The 18266-nt window shown below is 40.1% G+C and overlaps 1 protein-coding gene across 2 annotated transcripts in view; it reads right to left on the reverse strand.

The window, feature by feature from the left end:
- The window catches only part of USP9X (ubiquitin specific peptidase 9 X-linked), a 107310-nt gene extending 89685 nt beyond the window's left edge, over positions 1-17625 (reverse strand). The window contains exon 1 of one of the 2 annotated variants that reach the window (XM_051628824.1): positions 16844-17625. The gene's annotated coding sequence lies outside the window, so the exon portion shown is untranslated. The remainder of the gene's footprint in view (positions 1-16843) is intronic. The other variant, XM_051628815.1, reaches the window with a different exon arrangement.
- Positions 17626-18266: the final 641 nt, after the last annotated feature.

The following is an 18266-nucleotide window of genomic DNA, read 5'->3' on the forward strand; positions in this document are numbered from 1 at the left end:
TATGTCTACAATTTGCACCGAAGACTCTTTTCAACATCTTGGTTCCTTATTTCTGATTATTAAATCTGTAGTTTGGTCATGGCCGTATCAAATACTTCAAGCTGTTCATCCAATTCTAAAATGGACTCAGTAGTCACACCTCTCCAAGCTATATAGCAAAGTTCACTTTTCCAGAACACTTTAAGGACAATGTTTTTCCTCAAAGCATTAATCCAAATGCTAATAATTGCAAGCAGTTATGTTATTAAGACTTCACAAAAAAAGTTTAATCTAACCTAATTTTTTAAAGGGATAATTAACTTTCACTCTTATTTCATATTCAACTTGACTGCTCTGCCATTTTGTTACTAACAAGAGCATTATTATTACATGCTCAAAAGTCAATGGGGGAAACAAACATTCTCAGTATTAAGGGTAGCAAAAGTATAGGCTTTATTTCACTTAAGTCATGAATGCTTTTCTTAGCAAAACATTAATTTTTACAGCAAAGCACTAGGGACTAGAGGAAATTTGAAAATTTCTGAGCATTGAGGTATCAATGTCTTCTACCTACTTGCTGAAGCACACTATAAAAAGGGAATGAAAATCTTTGGGAATGTATAGAATGGGATGTATTACAAAGTTGGAGACAACAGAGCAGACACCTAAGTTTACACAGTAATATTCATTTCCACGTTCCCTCTGCAGGAAGATACGCATAATACAGCCTACAATTCTTGTCAATTAATATTCTTCATAAGAGCAGACAGATACAAACTATATTTCTGTATTGGCATCTAAAGTTTTGATTTTTATTAGTTATAACAATACACAGCAGTGGTTCAGAAAACAACTGGACAGTGACAGCAACAGGTTCAGCTTAAGAGTGGAATGAGTCTTTAAAGCTATTTCAGGAGAACATACAGCTTTGTATACTAATGCAGGTACAAAATGACACCTAATTTTTCTTGCACCTAAAATTATGTTTTGGATAAATCTATTGCAATATACTAACTAAATGAAATAATGTACCCCAAGATAATATTTTTTATTCATGCACTTTCTTTAATACATGGTCTCCAAAATTATTCTACTTGATAATCCTCATTTTTTAGTCAATATCTACCTCCTACTACACACATTTATCATTTGTAACACATTTAAAACATCCTAGCAACTACTATATAAATCATTAAATAAATTAAATCATTAAACATCTCACTCCTCTGTCATTAAGTAATACTTTTGCTCTGAATCTAAACACAAGAGGTGCATCAGTATAACAACAAAAACTCAGTTTCCAACATGTCTAATGTAATATATCAAAGCAACTTACACTTAGCATTTTTAAAAACAGAAAGCCCAGACAAGCTGCACTCAAGAGTTTTAAGATATGATCCAAATCCAGAGAAATCTACAGACATAACTTCTATTACATCTCGATAAACACAATATAGCACAGAAAGGGAGTAGGAGTAAAGAGAATGGGAAGAAGAAACCAAACTACCATCTCTGGACATAAACCCATTTAGTGAAACTCAGAGCCACTAATGCAACTTCCTAGAGTCTAATAAATAAGACCACCTGAATTCCTGTACTGCATTTTTGTACGCTTGTCTGATTAAATTTAGAGTAAACAAAGCACATTTAAAAAAAAAATAATCTCCACTGACTGAAACCAGAATTATTAACACAATTTTAACAAATAGGGACAACATTCCTAGCCTAACCCTTCATGCATCAATTCTCAATAGCACACTGTTCAATATTACCAATAACATAGACAAAATTACACAAACAAATTTTGCATATAGTTCACAAACTAATGGAGTGGTAAACAGCAAAAACATGTCACAGACTAATCTGGATAATCAGATAAAAACTGGCACAATAAAACATGCACTAACATAGCCAAGTGCCAGGTCATTCACCTGGAAAAAAGGATACACAGAAAACTTTGCATATACTGGGAAACATTACTAGAAGCACGGTCACTCTAGAAAAGCAACTGCATGTGAACACTGCAATTTCATGTTCGTAGCAAGAATACATCTCAGGACTGCTGTCTTTTTAAAAGAAACATAATTTTGGTCACAGAACTGATAAGAAACTTGTTAATTATGGCCTTTTACATCTAGAAAAAAGTAAGTAGCAACAAAGATAACCTCCACACCAATTAGCTGTCCCATCTGAACCCATTACAAGACTGGCCATAGGACAGACCAGAAACCAACTACTTCCAAGGCTGCCTAGTTGTTCTGGGGTTTCCAACTGCTATTAATCTTATTCCCTTCCAGTAAGGGAATAAAGACATCCTTCTAAGGCTGCTATTCCTACTCTCTCCAACTTTTGGGCCTATCAGAAGAGAAAAAGAACTGAGAAGCCAGCAGGGAGGTACTATGTAACTGCACTTGTAACTTACATGTTGTTTTCAAAAAAGCAGAAGAAGCAGTGAGGATCAGCCTTCTCCCTGTAACTTTTCCAAAGGGGTAAACAATTTTCTACACGATACAGTATTTCCTTCTCACTTCTTAAGTCTGAAATTATAAATATAATAAGATACTATTTCATACTAAGAACTTTTATGCTGTAGATTTCAAGAAGAGAACAAATACATCTAAAATGTGTGCTTTGCAAATCTTTGGCTAGTCATGCAAGAAAACATTTTTTTGGTTGTTTGAAATAGCATACAGAGCTAAGAAGACCAGCTGATACCACTGTCAACTATATATAGCTACACTTTCAATTAAAAATCATGTCCATACACAGAAACCATCTTAAAATATAACTTCTATGAAGCAAAAATTATAAAGAGTAATAATTCAGTAACATTATTCTTCATACAAAGCGAGAAGAGATGACACTGAATGCATTCCCGGAACACCAGGCAATAATGAAGTAGTACTTGCATCCATTGAAATTCTCCCACTGAAAGAGGTTAAGACTTTTATCTTCCAACACATGAGGAACCAAGTACTGTGACATTATTACAGTTTGGCATTGGAAATTAAAGGAGACAGCATATATAATACACAGACAAAATACAGAACTAAACTAGGAGGAAGGTCCAGGTTTAATAGATTTGAAATAACATCAGTAGTACAAGGATGTAAAAAAATTACTACCAGCTAGACATATGAAAAAATAGTTTTGTCTTCAACATTAAAAAAAAAAAAAAAGGGCAAAAAAGCACTTGAGTAAAGGCTCTTAAAAGGACTTTCATCATATCAGGGAAAGCATTAAAAACTATTTTTACCAAGTCTAGTTTTCTTAGAAGTAAGAATTCAGCAAAAATTAAATTCATACAACCCAAGTATATTAGCTTATACAAGGTAATGCTAAAACAAATCACATCTGATTAACATGTAACCTTTTATGCAACTCCACTAACATAAGAAAATGCTCTATTACTTTTATGTTTTCTGTGTTGAGCAGCATCCATTTTTGTAGTACTAAAGCAAATTAAAACCAGCCCGCAATTTTTGTTTGTAAAAAGCTGCCAATCTCACTTCTGTTCCATCTTTGTGAGACAAATGTCATCAACGCTACACTTCACAGTAGCTTAAGCCTACTTGATTTCATTTGTGTCTGGACATTACATCATTTCACAGCAAATAATGTGTTGGGTTTTGTTGTTTTGTTGGGTTTTTTTCCATTTTGTTGAGATTTGCCATAAAAAATCTGCAATATTCATATTTGAGTGGACTAAAATAAACTAATGTTGAGGCATCTACATAGGTTTTTCCTCTAAATGGCACACAAGTTTCTTAACCACTTCAGAAGTTTCTTCAATTCCATTATTAGCAATAGATACTCCTTTCACCTTTCGTTACCTAATCTTTGAGCTTTTAACTTTAAAAAGCTTTAGGTTTTATATTTGATACTGTGAGGGTAGCAGTAAAACCACTGATATATGTCCAAAATTTAGTTCTGCAACTTACGTAGGAAGTTTCTATTGTTATTTTTGGTCGTATTAGATTCTGTAATTTCTCTCTAAATTTCTAATTTTCTCTCTCCCAAGGTTAACTAGAGAACATTAGTATCGTAAATTCCAAAAACTATCCATAAAATATCTCACTTCTCTTTGGAAGCTGGGCTCAAACCCTTAAACACTTCAACGTTCCATCCTTGGAAGATCCCGCATACAGTATCAATGTCCAAATAACCATTTCCCATGTTCAGTGGCATCCCTAGGCTTGCTTTCCCCAAAAGACATTAAATACATCATGGCTTCTGTTACTTCTGATGAGATTCACACCCTTATCAGAGGACAGGAGAACCTCTCCTATTAAGACAGGCTGAGAGGGCTAGGATTGTTCAGCTTGGAGAAAAGAAGGCTCCAGGGAGACCATACAGTGGCCTTCCAGCAACTGACAGGGGGCCTACAGGAAAGCTCGAGAGGGACTTTTTACAAGGGTGGGTAGTGATAGGACGAGAGGGAACGGACTTAAACTAGAGCAGGATAAATTTAGATATTAGGAAGAATTTCTTTACAATGGGAGTGGTGAAGCACTGGAACAGGTTGCTCAGAGATGTGGTAGAGGCCCCATCCCTGAAAACATTCAAGTTCTGGCTTGACCAGGCTCTGAGAAACCTGATCTAGTCAAAAAGGTCCTGCAGGGGCAGCTGGACTAGATGACCTTTAAAGGTCCCTTCCAACCCCATACATTCTATGATTCTGCCACTACTGGTAGATGCTGAATGGCCTTTGCTACCTTCCTTCTCCCTCAAGTAGCTAAAGGGAAGCATAATAGCATCTTCCAGGTTCATTCCACTTGTGGCTTTACAACATGAAATTATTTATAGTATACAGCACTTAAGGCTTTGTGAAACTGCACTGTAACTATTTGAAAAGTTGTCTAAAGCCATTCAGTCAATGAATTATGGATATTACTACAACGTTATTTCTACGTTTTACTTGCACGCTGTTCTTTGTTAAATCATGCTTATACAGAACACCTGCCTTATCACTGTAGCGTGCAGTACCCAATGCCACTACCAGTTACACTATAGAGCTTCTGTTAGAAAAATTAAGTTTAAAGTTAGCATGCAAAAATCAAGCTAGCCCCTTCTGACTTCCTTCATGTTTTCTATGGAGAATTTAAGGGCTTCTCTAAACTATGTTAAACATTATATTAAAGAAAACTATTAATTAGTTTAATAATAATAATAGTAATTACTATACTCCTAATATCCTGTGACATTGTCAACACATTATAGAAATTTTCTCTCAAAGTATAAAATAAACACAACTGATTGCTTGGCTAACTGCAAATAATTAAAACATAGTGCAGCATCTAAACCAGTTACTAAGCTGGAAGCATTTTACACTCTTGAATCATGATGAAATTAACTTCATTAAATACCTAGATATTTTGAAATGTTTTAAATTCAAAAAATCTAAGTATTCCCATTACTGTACTAGCTTTAGTTTCACTTAAAAAAACCCCAAAAAAACAAAACCAAAAACAAACCCTCTGCTTTTCATGCAGTATTCAATCAGAAAGCACAAACTAAGCACAAGAACTCAAACACTATTATCATCATCAGGCATAATGTAAAATGTCTCAAATACTGAAGAAAGTGATATCAGTACTAAAATTCGTGTTTCAATAAGCTCCTTATAACTGCTTAACAAACTTAGTCAAACTCCAATTAGTTTTCAATGTACCAATCGCTGAACTCAGCCAGGAGATTTGTGCAGTCTCATGCTAACTACCTGCAAGTAAACATTTTGCCATTTCCTGTTGCCTTGCAAACATTTCAGTCAGAAGATACTTGCTCTGAAAAAACAAGCTTGCATAAGCTCACTAGAGGTGGTATTAGAACTTAACAAAAAGCATATCATAACCTTCTTTATTGAAAAACGAAGGAGATAATTATCAACTACTACCACATCCTAAGGACAGATTTAAAAACTCTGTTGCAGCTGTCTGAAAACTAAAGAGTAATTTAGAAAAAACGCCATAAGGAAAACAAACAAAAAACCAACACACACACAAAAATCCAAAACATGCATTACTACTAATCTCCCTGTACTGAAAGTGGTAAACTGCTAAATCCTGTAAACCCCCTTGCCGAAGAGCATCTCCTTGCAGTACACAAAAGTACCTAACATACCAGTTTTCAGCTGAATCCACCAACAGGCCAAGAGACACAAGAGTAATGTAATAACTACTTTTTAGGGACAGTGCCTGAACTAGCAGAGTGACAGGAACAGAACTCCACAAAGGTAGTTTTACCATACATGCATCTTTCTGGCTCCTGTTGTTGGAATTTCAGTGATAAACAGCCATCTTACTCCCCAGTATATCTTTTATAACACAAGTTTAATTGTATTTCTGCACACAGACAAGACATAGCTGAAGGTACAACTTCACAACCTGTTTGAAACCAGTTAAGTCTCCATTTTCACAAGAAGAGAAGGAGGGTGATCGTGCTCACTTTCATTCTGACCATCTTCTCAGCACTAGTATTATTGTCACCACCTAGTCAATCTTGCTGAAAGGTAACTGGGGGAAAGAATTTAAATAATTTTCATTTTCAGCTGCATCACATGCCACATGAACATTAACAATAGCACAAGAAACAGGAAGAACACATAACCACAGATAAAACCAACTCTTTAGCATTAGTGCAAATCTAATGTGAAATACACCCTAGAAGAGGAGGGAAGAGGAAGGAAACAGCATACCAATGATTATAGCTAGGACATATTTAGCTATGACACCAACCAAGATTCACACACATTAGAACAGAGATGAGTCTTGACAACACAGAAGTGTCATAAAGACCAAAGCTTTTCTCAAGCACAAGGCATTTCACATGAAAATGTACTTGGAGAAAGCTGTTTAGTATATGATAAATGCCAAGAATGTTAGTTCACGAACAGCACAAGTTTTGTCATAATAGAAATATTAAGTAACTGGAGCAAGTAAGGCTAAGTGCAAGAAGTCTAAGAAAGTGAAGACAAAAAACTGTCTTTGCCCTGAAAATTATGAAAATGCCAGAGGAATACTTAACAGATTACACTGAGTTGGGAAAATTAGTTTAGCAGTAACACTATGAATAATCTGACCACAAATATGGAAGTTGGTAACAATGCTACAGCAGGTAACACACATGATGTAAAACACAAAGGCTGGCAAGTTTTACTTCTGCTGACATACACACACACAAAAAAGGCCAGAGGTACAAAACTGTAAACAAAACTGCACGATTCAAATATTATTTGGTAATTCAGGTAAAAAAAAACCCACAGAATTAGAGATCACAGAGTGTGAGTAACTAAGTACAAAAGCTGTGTCCACTGTGGAAGTCAATGTTTTACTACTTTTTAACAAAATAAATTTGCATCTAACAAAATTTTGTGTCTGTGTGACAGACAGACAAAACATGCTCTCTATATTTGTCAATTTATCACTTTTCTCCTACATTATTTGGGATTTTCAGAGGAACCTAGTTTGCATTGTAAATTCATTTCCATCAACCAATTCATTTCCACAAAACTAAGTCCTCTGGGTGAATACTAATCAACTGAGGCCACAGGAAAAAAAATTGTCCACACCTTTTTTGTTGCATAAGTTAAATGATGTTTTACAAGAAAAGAAACAGAACTTCAGAAGTTAAAGGAAAACCTCTATGTTATAAAGACAGGTATATAGAACCTCTCAGAAGTTAATTCTATCTGTATCTTGTTCATACATGTTGCTGGAAAAATCCAATTTTTCAGATTAACCTCTTCATCCTCTTCTCATTTTCTCTCTGTGCCAATATAAAGGCAAAACTGAGGAAGAGTGAGGGAACACAACAGCAACTTAAGCCAACGTAAGTAGTGTATGTAATGTCTGAACATCTAACAAAAATCCACTTAAAAGTTATGACAGGAGGTACTTTTTAAGTTAACAGCCTCTGTGCCTCAATTCTTCATCAATAAAAGACAACACAAGTCTTTTTAATTTACAGAGTGACACAAGACATAGTATGTTAAAGTCCGGAAAATGTACTGGCTGAATGAAAAGCACCTATTAAGTTTATTAACAAAGTAATAATTCTAGTCAGTATGGGATCTAGACTGACGTAATACATGCATTTACAGAGTGAATTCCAAATATGAATGATAATCAAATTAAATTCATGTTCCAGAATGAATGAGTCTAGGATCCAATGGGAAGAAGAGTTCATAATTAAGCAGGGGGGGAGGGAACCACTGCTTTAATGACAAGTTTCATTCTTGTATTTTGGCATTTTCTACTTTCATGTAAACTTATCAGAATCTTATTAAACTACCCATGGCTCAAGTGAACATTTTATCCCTTAAATGGTAAAATGCTTAAACAGATCATGATGTGCATCTTTTTCCAAGGCTCTTTGCATCATTTGCTTTTCACCACACACAATTTTTAAGTAATTTCATTGTCATCTGATAATTCAACTGAAAATTGAGTAATAGAAACTTTTTTAAATTAAGCTTTTAGTTCTGCTGAGGAATCCACTCTGAAATACTACAAACCCCAAGTCCTGGTGAAATAGTAAGTATCATAGCTGGGGAAAAAAAGCAATACTCCTATCCAAATTCAACATATGTTTTTACTTAGGGGGTGAAGAAGAAGAAATTAAACTTTCACTTTCATTTTTCAAGCATCTGATCAAAATTAAGGTACCTCAAACATCAATCTCATATTTATAAATTCAGCAAAAAAAAGAAAAAACAAACACAACTGAATTCTTGTCTGTGAAGAAGACAACTTGCTTCCCAGTACATATATCCAAAGTATCCAAAGCATACACTTATCCTCACCAATTCTGATGAAATGTAACATTAGTTTTCCAGAAACATTAGCTACCCAGAAGTATGAGGGGAAAAAAAAAAAAAAAGTCCAAAAGAAGATATCCACTAAAACAACTGGGCACCCTGAATTCGTAAGTAACATTTAATAATGTCTTCCTAAATCCTACAGATGGAAAAACCGTTGCAACTGAACTGTTTAAATGTCAACATGGTTGTTAAGGATTCTACCTACCCCCCTCACACAAACACACCCCAATTTTCTGGTACAGAAGTTGCAAAAAAAAAAAAAAAAAAAAAAAATTAGTCAAATACACTAGAGAAGCTGATTATGTTAGAGATTTGGCATAGAGTATTCTAGTGGACAACTGTAATTTAAAAGTTAAATGACATAGAATGATAAACTCACATTTAAAGTAAATTTTTTCTGTTAGAATAACTGAAAATAAAATTAAAGGATTAGTCTTCATTGTAATTGTGAACTACTACGATTTATCATATTTTCAGACCCATGAAGAACCACTGTGGCTCATCAACACTGAAAATCCCTCAAACGCTATTTTAGACGTAGTACATTTTAAACACACACTTAAAAGCACGAAGCAACATTCACAGGAGAAATTTTTATTCTCTGCTCTCAACTGTTAGTTACTTGCTGCTGGTCTAGATAATGTATACAACTTCTACATCATCTCAATCTTCCTATGTGATACACCTAAGTAAATAAAAAACATAAACAAACAGCACATGAAGTACTGAATACAATCCCAATTTTAGGAAAAAATTATCTTCTGAAGTACCAACTAAGGATCAATCAACACAGTACGTTAGAACCTCCAAATCAAACTCTCGATTTAGCTACTACTTCCCAATAACAAAACTAAACCAACATGTTGGTCATTCACTATCCTCATCCAGCTGCTTTTCAGGCATCATACCCAGAGCTGCTACTACATCTAAATATTAATTTCAATATCACAAAAGTGATTTGAAGAAAAAGGAAAATTCATTACAGGATACATGACCAAACCATCCTTTATCTGGTCAAAAACCTTAAGACAGTGCAGATAAGTGAAAAACTTCATTCATACACCTACTAACTAGAGGCTGATACTGATCACATGAGGTTTTTTTCCATGGCTGAAGACACATTAGCTTTCAGCACGGTTTCACAACCACTATGTTAACCTTGCTGCATCCATTGCCACTGGTGAAAATTCAGCTTTCCATTTCACTTCAAAGCTTTCCATGTTATGAAAAAAATACCATCTTCCCAGTCGTAAAATACGGAAGGAAAGGGGAAGGAATTAATGGCTTCTCAAATACCAAAAGGGTAAGTCATGTTTCAAGTTACATCTTCACTAGACACATTACAAACTGACAATCACAGCAGTCCAGCTGAACTGCTACAAGGATTAAGACCAGTAAGAATTTTCAGGCAATCATGAGGTTTTTTCTAATTACCAGAACTATCATGAAGACACTCCAACACAGCAAGACAGCTCTAAAGCACTTAAGAAATCTGACATTACTACCTCCTCACCTAGGGAAAAAAAGTCAGCACATCATATTAAAAACACATACTATTGCATGTGTCCTTGCCTAGGTGTGTGTGTATATAAACACAATTATAAGCAGTCAAGAAAAGCACCTGGGATTTTAAGGTCCCACTGTGATTAAGAAACCACTGTCTGAAAGACAGGCCAAGGCATATGGAGGGCTGTGCAAAACTGTAGCAGTCACTGGAGTTTTCACCTTCAAGTTCCAGAGAATTTAAGTCACAATTATATAGAAATAAAAAAACAAACAAAGGAAATCCTCATACCTAAAGGATTTAGGAAAATGCATTAAAAAGGAAGCATCAGAAATTAAAAACTATTAACATTTAATTTCTAAATTAGAAATACATAAAATCTAATATCAGCTTTTACTTTATAAAAAATTTGGTCTATCAACAATTAATTCACCTAAAAATTAAGCTAAGCAGAACCATCTTATTTAACTTTTGATTCCATAGACTTCTTCTGTTGAAATTTACTCAAAACACACTTAAGTACTTCATTGCTCAGACAGCAGAAAATTAAACACCAAAAGATGCAAGGCTCATTTACTGAGATGCCAGTATATTCTGACAACTATGTTCATGCTCATCTTATATGAGAAAAGAGACTTCCCCTCACTGTCAAGTTTCATTTCAAGACAAGAAAACTGAAGCTCCATCAGCAGCTGATACAGACTGTCACCACAACCCTACAGCCCAGCGCTAGCAAGGACATTTCTCACCCACTAAAAAAGCCTGTCTGGTAACAGAGGGGTCCCATCTGACACGCATCACTGCATCTTTCTTTACTAAACACAGTTCTAAGCAGTCTCCTTTTCACCTTTCACTATTTAAGAGTATTACAGCTAAGACTACCCTAACACAAATCGGTACCTTCTTCTCTCCCCAAACCTAGTCCCACTAAAGCCAGAGAAAAGGTTAAGCAGCAATTAAGTGACTTAAGGATTGAAGCCTATGGAATTTATAAGATACATTTTTGTGTCATTCCATGTCACCATTCAACTGTTATACAAAAAGTGTTACTTGTCTTAAAGGCTCTTCAAAGGACAATTTTTGTTACTTGATTTGTGGGTATTTTACATAAAAGCTTGCTTAACTAAGTTAGCCCTGAAATTCCTTCCATGTACCTCTCATTATTTTGAAGCACCCATTTGAAGGACACTTCTGCTAAAAAAAAAAATGCTAGGGAAGGTTTTCACAGCAGAGACGAGACAAGAACACAAGTAAATATTGGAGAGTCACAGGTTTGTGCCTTGCTTTCAACATTTTCTTGAGTACCAGATTAAAAAAAAAATATTGGAAAAAAGGTTTATTCCATGAGTTTTCCATTCACAGATACACATCTTTAAGGAATGATGCAATGTGGAATTCCCGTCTCATGAGTGAATTCATGGCTAAACGCTCACTACCAAACAGCACTATTTGCTAAGATGTCCATGCAAAGATCTATATGCAAGAACATCACATTCTTCTGTTTGCAGTTACATGTGTAAGAAAAACTAAATCACAAAACAGGCTTACATACAGATTTTGATAGCAGATGCTACAAATAAGCTTCCCACAATAACATTCCTGATAGCCATTCACTACTTCTAAAGCAATCTTGATCTTAATGAAAAAAAGTATAAAATAATAGCATTCAAAACATGACTAGATTTAAATCTACATCCCATGGATCTTTTTTGCAATTGTACTAACACAAAGTTAACCAAAAGCAAGTAATCATTCTCATAGTTAATCCTGACTGCTTAAGAAAACCACACAACAGTCTTGTTTCCTTTAGAAAGCAAGCCTGTGAACATGTGTTTATCCAGCATTTTAATTTTTATTTGAAAACACATCAACAGCTGGCAATCAAATAGGTTTTCTATCAAGCAGATTGAATTCAACTCTCAAATAAAATGACTAATCAATAGCTTTTTAAAAAATAAAGGAAATACCAGAAAATTCACAACAGAAAATGTGAAAGGAACTGGTTGTGCTGTTAAGCTCACTTAGGAAAAAAAAATCAAAACGATTTTACACTAAGACACAACTAGCTTCATTAAGGCCTTATTCACTTTCCTCCTCTCCTCTACTGTGGGGAAGGTTGATAACAATTCTCCTGTAACCTTACCAACACTCAGTATTTCAAATTATTTTACCAAGCCTGATATACAGAAAGCACTCAAAGCAGCAATGGACTCAAGTGGACACTGTAATGTCTCAGAAAGGCAGCAATTAACATTTTGAGGGTGCAAAGACATGAGAGAATGACTTTCTGCCACCATTTATCTATTCAAGACTCTAAACAAAATCTACCATGAAGTGGAGAGGGAATCTCTGTGAAGCATTTTTTCAAGTCATGCTGCAGCCTTAAGTATAACAGAGATAGTCAATACAATGTAACTGTTTTAAAAAGGTATCTTAACCCATTGCAAAACTGCAATTCATTATAACAGCGTGAAAATGTTAAGGTGTTCTACATCAATAAGAGAAAACTAGATTTAATATATGAAAAACATCACCACATTTTTCTAACACATGAACCCAAAGTAGCTCAAATTTCCCAGGTAGAAAAATTCGAGTTTCACTGCATGCAAGCATATGCTTATGAAAGACCTTCTTTCCAACCCTTGCCTCTGCTATGGAAAAAACTGTTTCTTTTCACTGCCATTCTGCAATACAAAGGTCTATCAAACTACTCTTTCTAAACATAACCAACTGCTTGGCAGACACCTAAGCAACTAACACTCTTCACCACTGGATACTGCAGAATCCTCTTAAGAAAAACTGAACAAAATAAAGACTGTAGTGAATGTTCTGCACTGAAGGTAAAGGGCAGGTATAGCAGCATAGTTTAATTTTCTAATTCTTTTTTAATTACATTTGTGTGAGGGAAGACAGCAGGCGTAAGAAAGACCAGTTATGTTAAAAAAAGTTGTGTCTTTATATAGCACATACATCACGTATAATATAAGGCAAGTCTACAGCAACAGCATGCAGCATTGATAGCTTTGCAAAATGTAAGCAACTACAACAAAAGATAGACATTATCAAGCTATGTTCCCAAAACATAGCCTCAAGTACAGCTTTAGATTGTGAACTCTGATTTTAGTCAAGGGTGACATGGATAATAAAACTGGATGCAGCTGCACTAGAGTTTCAAGAGGAGACACATCCACGGTATAGGAAAAACTTAAGATACTTGAACAAGAGAAACTATGTCCACATGTTCAGATTAATACTAATGCCAACATCCAATAAATAATTTTCTAAAGGACACAAAAGCCTTCACATATAGCTTTACAAGTGAAGAAAAAACTCAGAAAAGTTTCTTATATCCAATTCATCAGACAACCACTTCACACTAGTCTCTGCAAGTGGAGAGTAAGCAAGACTACTGGTTCAATTAAATCATGTTTGTGATTAAAGAAAAATAATTAAAGTAAGTGTAACATTTTGGGGGAGTTGCTCTGTTCTTAAAAAAATAAAGAAATCATGCTTTAAGTGAAAATCAGTAAAGGACAGCTTCAATTAATATACTTCACAAATGAAGCCATCCTGCTCAGGATGTTTTCAAAACATACCTACAGTTTCAGATTTCTAAAACAGTTCACACAGGATCTCAGAGCACTGCCTAACACAAAGGTGCTCGCCATTCAAATACCTGAAATAAGTTCCGAACTGATTTCTAAACCAGAGTAGGAAGGACAGAAATATTTCCCATAGAACTTGAAATATTTTCAACACACACCTGACAGAAACATAACTTCAAAGTAATTTTAATATAATTTGTTCAAACTCATAAATAACTGAATTCCTGTAATTTTTTACCCAAAGTTGTATTAATACCAAAACTCCTAAAATTATTTCAATTTTAAATGTAAGATGTCTTGCAACAAGGGTAGTACTGGTACCTTTACTTTCTTAAAAGTCTATTTAATTGTGTTGAATAGACAATAATCCACTATTTTTGCTTATCCTGAGTCTTGCTTATAAGAATTTCAGAATATTAATAAAATGTATAAACCTATAAGTGAGCATTTAGAACAGAGAGTAGTTGTACTGATGCAAAGGCACCACAATGTGGGAAATAAAACGTTTATGTAAGGGTTTGAGTATTCCACAGATACAGAAAGAGTAAAGAGTTTTGGTAGCGCTATCCTCATTGATTACCACCTCCAGATGTAGTCTTTCTGTCAACTTAACGGGCAGAAGTATCACCACAAGGGCAAATTCTGCAAACAATGAAGAAGCAGCCTGGAAAGACAGCAGATGCTACCCAAAAGAAATACCATTAAGAAAACCTACACAATATAGAAGGATAAAAGATACTGGAGACAGAGGAAAATGCTACTGTAGTACAATCTTAGATTTATTTTTTGCTAGATTCCCCAATTCCCCTCCCAAAAAAACCTCCCACATGCTGGTGTAACTTCCATGCTGGAATTTCTTCCACCGCAGCTTTATGATTATGTTTGTGGTTTTTGTTCAAAGCTATCATTAAGCATCACCATTGTCCAGGGTACTGCAACAGAATAATCAATATGTGTATTGATTATTATACATATATGCCTCCCCAAAACTCCTCTAATTAGCTATGGTACTTTGTTGGTTCAAAGAGTAAACATCACTTCAACTCATAGAATCAACAGCACTATTTAAATAACAAAAAATTAAAAACCCAAGCAGACAAAAAACCCTAAACTAACAACTTCATGTATGCCTTAGGTTTTGCTGATATAAACATGTTACTTGATCAGAAACATTAATGGTGGGAAGGTTCTGCCATATTATCAAAGTAAAAACTTAAAATACAAAGAGTAAAGTTAGTTGCCTACAGATTTCAGTCCCTTCTAAATCTTTCTTATTAGAGACACGATTTCAATTCCATAATCAATAAAGGTCAATCCTTCAAATACCTATCAATAGTCCCTTCCTGAACATAACAGTTTTAATAACCATTTGTCAGGTATTTGAGAATGCTGCTAAAAAACACAGGATACCTAGTCCACGTGTCATAACAAGTGTTGTCACTAGTATACTTAACACTGTATATTAATACATAAATTCAACAACTTTTTAAAAATACAGGCCCCAGTTCTGCAACTAGGTCAGCAAAAGTGGGCCTTGTGCTAGCTTAGAGTCTGTGACTTCAGAGGGTCTTTAGGCTGATGCAAATGTCCAGTGATATGAACACAACTGCAGAACTGTGAATATAAATCAAGTTGCACAGACTACACGAAGACAGCTGAGACAGACACAATATGTCTACAGTGAGCCTGGGAGTCCTTTGAACATTTAATTAGAACAATTCTTTTTTGAAAGATTTTTTTTTTCCCTGTACGTTTGTGTATAGTATGCTATTGTACATCTTCAAAATAGTTAACTGGACTTCTGCGGAAGCAACTGGAAAATGAAACATGGCATCTTAAGACCTCCCTCAATATTTTTGGATGCTCCGATAACAACAAAATTAATCATTCTGGAGGGCTATCTCTCTGTGTACAAACAATACTGCACAAAGTGGGACGACACACTAACAGTGATGACCAACCCACAAAAAACACTTCAACAACCCATTCAGCTGGTGAAATCCTCCGTTTTCTTGAGGACAATAAAAAGAGAAGAACCGTGCCCAAATCGCGTGCAACTACCCCTGCCGCACACCTTGGACACGGGGAGGGGGGTCATATTGCCTTTAATACGTTGCAACAGACAAGCCCTAAGACGTAACTTCAAGACGCGGCAGGGAGAACCGGCGGAAGAAGATGCGAAAAGCCACAAACGTTTTCTGTGCATCGAAACAGGGTTGCTGGAAGCTGAGACTAGAGGAGTGGCCTACGTGTTAATAATGTTTACAGCGGGCGTGAACGAGCTGGTGCTGGTGGCTTTCATTGAGGCTGAAGGCAAAGCGCCTCGGCAGGGCCTTATTTCCAGGCGTCGCCCGGGCCTACACGGCTCCAATCACTCCACCTCAGTAATGGCGTTCGGTGCGAAGGGAAGCGAAAACCAAGGGAGGCCAAGCTGGGCGCAGCGCTGCGGGGAGCCACGGGGCCCTCCTTGCCCGCGGGCACCGGGTGAGGAGGGCGGGAGGGGCCGGCCAGCAGCTGGCAGAGCCCCCCGAGGGGCGCGGAGCACTTCCACCCCCCGGCAGCCGGAGGGAGGATGAGAAGCCGTCAGCCATTTTCCCTTGCCCTCCAAAACACTAGCGATGCAGGGCCACACGCCGGGGGCTGCGAGGGAGGGAGGGAGGCGCTGCCACCACCCGCCCGCCGCTCGCTATCCCTTCCCCACCCCCGCCCCGCCAGGCCCGGCTCGCCCCCTCCTCCACGCCGCCCCCCGCCGTCCCGCACCCCGACCCGGGAAGCCCCCTCCCCGGGGAGCGCCTTCCCTCGCTCCGCTCGCCGGCGGCCGGCTGCAAGCGCCAACACCTACCCCTACCCCTACCCCCCCCGCGCAGCCGCTTCTCTTCCTCGCCTCGCCGCGCTCCGACCCCCGCCCCACCCGCACACCAGCGCTCCGCCACTCACCCCCGCACGGCTTCCCCTTGTCCCGCGGCTGCCGCTGCAACGGCCCGGTGCCCTCCTGCGTGCTGCCCAAGGAGCGCGGCCGGCAACTGCCTCATCCCAGGCAGCCAGCAGGGCAGAGTCTCATGCCAGGCCCCGCGATCCCGGGCTTGCAGCCGGCGGAGGGGGGCGGCTCCGCTGCCCCGGTCTCCCCCCCCGGGCGAGGGCCGTGTATTGCGACGGGAGGAGGAGGGAGGGCGAAGCTCCCGCTGCTGCCCGCGCTTCCGATCCCGGCCCTGGCCGCTCCGCTCTCTCCGGCGCCGGCGGCACCGCCGGGGCGTTTTTCCTGCGTCACCAGCTCCTGCCCGGCGGCCCTGGGCTTCGGCTCCGGCTGGGGCTTGGCCGGGGCTGGCGCGCTCCGCCCCGTCCGGGGAGCGGGCTCAGGCGGGGGAGGGGGCGCAGACGCGCCCCTCGCCTCTCGCTGGGGCCCGGGGCTCGGCCGGGCGGCGGCAGCCGCTGCGTGCGGGGGCAGGCGGCGGGCAGGCGGGCAGGAAGGTGGCAGCGGAGGGGCCGGCCCGGGCGGTGGGAGCGCGGGGCGCTGACGGCTCCGTCCGTCCGTCCGTCTGTGCGTGCGTGCGGGGGGAGGGGAAGGCGGGGGAGGAGGGCGGGCGGGCGCGGGGCGAGAGGCGGCGGCTGGCCCGGCGCTCCTCCGCCTGCTGCGGCCCTGCGCAAGATGGCGGCCCCGGCAGCGCCTTCGGCGGCCGGCCCGCGCCGCAGGCCCCGGCCTAGCTCGGCGGCAGCGGCGGCTCCGCCAGCCCCGCGGCGTGACGCGCTCCCCGCCCCCCCGGCCTGTCACTCACGCCGCCGCCGCCGCCGTAGCGAGGCCCGGGCCCTGCGCGCGCGGCGGGGGGAGGGTGCGGGTGCGCGCGCGGCAGCTCACGCCGGTTGGGCTCGAGCGGGTTCCATTGTGACCCGCCGGGCGAACCGCGCGAAGGGCCCGGGCCGTGACGTCAGCGCGGCCGCCGCCTGCCGGGCCCCGCGGGGGCGGGCCCCGGGGCCTGCTCCGCCGCCGCCGCCGCCGCCTCGCCCCGGGCCTGGCGCGGCCGCCGCTGCGCCCTCCGGGGGGACAAAGCGGCCTGGTGGTGCCCGCTCGTAGCCCGCGGGCAGGAACGCCCTGGGCGAGCAGGGCAGGCGGTGGGGCGGGGGCCGGTGCGTGTGCGGTGGCTGCCGCCGCCTTCGCGGCGGGCGGCTCTGCGGCGGCCGGGCCTTCCCTCGGGCGGCCGCCCCGTGCAGGCCGCGGAGCCGCCGTTCGGCCGTGGCCCTGGGGAGCCGGCAGCCGGTGCAGGCCGGGCTGGCTGCCGCGGTCCGGACAGGCAGCGGCCTGGGGGACAGCAGCATTTTAGAAAGCCGGCTGGGTCTGCGGTTTCTCTTGTTTCTTACTTTGATA

The sequence above is a fragment of the Apus apus genome, chromosome 1 (genome assembly GCF_020740795.1).
Source record: "Apus apus isolate bApuApu2 chromosome 1, bApuApu2.pri.cur, whole genome shotgun sequence".
Lineage (NCBI taxonomy): Eukaryota > Metazoa > Chordata > Aves > Apodiformes > Apodidae > Apus > Apus apus.